The 3,811-nt window shown below is 50.2% G+C and overlaps 1 non-coding gene across 1 annotated transcript; it reads left to right on the top strand.

Moving 5' to 3' along the window:
• The first annotated feature begins 2,747 nt into the window (after positions 1–2,747).
• LOC143351256 (5.8S ribosomal RNA) lies at positions 2,748–2,902 on the top strand. The gene has a single exon (XR_013081616.1). It is a non-coding gene; the product is annotated as a 5.8S ribosomal RNA (ribosomal RNA).
• Positions 2,903–3,811: the final 909 nt, after the last annotated feature.

The following is a 3,811-nucleotide window of genomic DNA, read 5'->3' as shown; positions in this document are numbered from 1 at the left end:
AAACGTCCATTACTAAACAAAGATCTCGAACAAAAACAAGAAAACGTCCATTACTAACGAAAGAAAGAGGAGGAGAAGAGAAAATAAGACCCATCGTTGCGACGATCGAGGATGTCACCCGCCGTCAATTTTTCCATTATATACGCGTCTCGGTCGGAGATACGATGCTGGCTGTTTACGTTGCGCTCGCTCGAAGAGGAGACGACGACCGATTGTCACACACAACGCGCAGGGGCCGAAACAAAGCGCCCAAGGATCTACAGCCGAGGAACGAGACGCCGTCGAACATCGTTTCGCGACGTTCCTTTACGGTTTGAACTTGCGTATCCCGCTTTGCCCGGTGGCGTGTGTGCTCGTCGTCGTGCTCCGAACGAAACGTCCTGATGACGGCGAGGAAGTAATAAAATAATATACATCCTTACGGGTAGCCTGAAGCGAATCGCAAACGAACGACAACGCGTCGATTGTGCGGCCATCGTTGCTCGCGCGACTAACGACGACCAGCCGAGAAGGCTGTAGTTTATCGCATCGATTTCATCGAGCAACCGATGGACGCTGCCGCGTTCGTTCGTAAATGAATGTTATACATACTCACGGATAGCCTGAGGCGAATAATCGCAAACGACGACGCGTCGATTGTGCGGCCATCGTTGCTCGCGCGACTAACGACGATCAGCCGAGACGGCTGTAGTTTATCGCATCGATTTCATCGAGCAACCGATGGACGCTGCCGCGTTCGTTCGTAAATGAATGTTATACATACTCACGGATAGCCTGAGGCGAATAATCGCAAACGACGACGCGTCGATTGTGCGGCCATCGTTGCTCGCGCGACTAACGACGATCAGCCGAGACGGCTGTAGTTTATCGCATCGATTTCATCGAGCAACCGATGGACGCTGCCGCGTTCGTTCGTAAATGAATGTTATACATACTCACGGATAGCCTGAGGCGAATAATCGCAAACGACGACGCGTCGATTGTGCGGCCATCGTTGCTCGCGCGACTAACGACGATCAGCCGAGACGGCTGTAGTTTATCGCATCGATTTCATCGAGCAACCGATGGACGCTGCCGCGTTCGTTCGTAAATGAATGTTATACATACTCACGGATAGCCTGAGGCGAATGATCGCAAACGACGACGCGTCGATTTTGCGGCCATCGTTGCTCGCGCGACTAACGACGACCAGCCGAGAAGGCTGTAGTTTATCGCATCGATTTCATCGAGCAACCGATGGGCGCTGCCGCGTTCGTTCGTATATGAATATTATACATACTCACGGATAGCCAGAGGCGAATAATCGCAAACGACGACGCGTCGATTTTGCGGCCATCGTTGCTCGCGCGACTAACGACGACCAGCCGAGACGGCTGTAGTTTATCGCATCGATTTCATCGAGCAACCGGTGGACGCTGCCGCGTTCGTTCGTAAATGAATAATATACATACTCATGGCTAACTTGAGGCGAATAATCGCAAACGACGACGCGTCGATTTTGCGGCCATCGTTGCTCGCGCGACTAACGACGACCAGCCGAAACGGCTGTAGTTTATCGCATCGATTTCATCGAGCAACCGATGGACGCTGCCGCGTTCGTTCGTAAATGAATAATATACATACTCATGGCTAACTTGAGGCGAATAATCGCAAACGACGACGCGTCGATTTTGCGGCCATCGTTGCTCGCGCGACTAACGACGACCAGCCGAAACGGCTGTAGTTTATCGCATCGATTTCATCGAGCAACCGATGGACGCTGCCGCGTTCGTTCGTAAATGAATAATATACATACTCATGGCTAACTTGAGGCGAATAATCGCAAACGACGACGCGTCGATTTTGCGGCCATCGTTGCTCGCGCGACTAACGACGACCAGCCGAAACGGCTGTAGTTTATCGCATCGATTTCATCGAGCAACCGATGGACGCTGCCGCGTTCGTTCGTAAATGAATAATATACATACTCATGGCTAACTTGAGGCGAATAATCGCAAACGACGACGCGTCGATTTTGCGGCCATCGTTGCTCGCGCGACTAACGACGACCAGCCGAAACGGCTGTAGTTTATCGCATCGATTTCATCGAGCAACCGATGGACGCTGCCGCGTTCGTTCGTAAATGAATGTTATACATACTCATGGCTAACTTGAGGCGAATAATCGCAAACGACGACGCGTCGATTTTGCGGCCATCGTTGCTCGCGCGACTAACGACGACCAGCCGAGACGGCTGTAGTTTATCGCATCGATTTCATCGAGCAACCGATGGACGCTGCCGCGTTCGTTCGTAAATGAATAATATACATACTCATGGCTAACGTGAGGCGAATAATCGCAAAACGACGACGCGTCGATTGTGCGGCCATCCGTTGCTCGCGCGACTAACGACGACCAGCCGAGAAGGCTGTAGTTTATCGCATCGATTTCATCGAGCAACCGATGGGCGCTGCCGCGTGCGTTCGCCCGATTGCGCGTGAAGTTACTGTTCGGAACCAAGAATATACGGGTGTATTATACCCGTTTGGTCGCAGCCACGCGCAAAGGCTTTTGAATGTACTGTACGCCCGGCCGTCGAACGATGGTTTTCCGTCATTCAGGAAACAAAAAGAAACTTTTGTCGTCGATATGGCGCGTTCAATCCTCCGTCGATACGCTGGTCGGAGGTGCGAACATCGAATATTTTTAAAGCAAAGAACAAGGAGCATTTTTAAATACAAAGAGAAAAATTGTAAATTGTATATGATTACCCTGAACGGTGGATCACTTGGCTCGTGGGTCGATGAAGAACGCAGCTAATTGCGCGTCAACGTGTGAACTGCAGGACACATGAACATCGACATTTCGAACGCACATTGCGGTCCACGGATAAAATTCCTGGACCACGCCTGGCTGAGGGTCGTTCACTTGTCCTAAAACTGCTTGCGTTGTTCTCAGATTCCCTAACCCCGCCGTCGTTTACCTCTCCTTTCGGGGAGATGGCGAAGAACGTTTCGGAGCCGGGTCGATGAAGAGAAAGGTATCAACGTACGAGCGAGAATTTGGGTATTTCGTTGGCGTTTGTCGCTGGACGTACGAAAAAGAATAAATATTATATATTATTGGCAAGTTTGCGCACCCCTTGCGTGGTGAGGCAGAGATCAGTCTGGACTCGCGCGAGTGTTTTACGGCGTCGTGCGTCGTGTTGTCTGGAGTATCATCACGACCGCCCGTTAAAGCACCGCTCCTACGATTTCTGACTTTGACGGCACTAAAAACCACCGTGGGGCGCAAATCGCGTTTCGTACAAATCTAATGATTACCGGCGCTCCCGACGTTGCCCGAAGTTAATAATTTATGCAAAGGAAAGAGAAAATAAAGCGTATACTAGTTTTGGAGCATAACAAAAGGACACTGGAAAGAAATTTGACCAAACACTGATAATTATGATATGTAATATATGCCCTACCACGTGAAATTTGTGGTATCCGTCGGTCGTCGTCTTCCTCTCTGTTCGTTCGTACAGCCCCAGGGAAAAATGATAATTTATCAAACGAATCGGACGATCATCCTCTATGGAGAGGCTCGAACGAACACGACGAGAAGCGCGATACGAACGGAACCCAAAAGAAGGGATATACTCTGAGAAGTTGGTCGCCCCATGTCTCTCTTTGTTACGAATATGTATATCGATTGCGAGACCGCGCGTTTAGCCGGTCGTCCAGTCCACGAATGCTTTTCTTTCGAACTTACGGTGGACTTTGGTAGACTATCAAAGAATCAACGAAAATCGGATCGGGTAGTTCTATCATAGACACACACCGTGGTTCTT

This window comes from Colletes latitarsis, unplaced genomic scaffold (assembly GCF_051014445.1).
Source record: "Colletes latitarsis isolate SP2378_abdomen unplaced genomic scaffold, iyColLati1 scaffold0110, whole genome shotgun sequence".
NCBI classification, from domain to species: Eukaryota; Metazoa; Arthropoda; class Insecta; order Hymenoptera; family Colletidae; genus Colletes; species Colletes latitarsis.
Note: the sequence above shows the minus strand (reverse complement) of the source record. Positions and strands in the feature narration are given on the sequence as shown.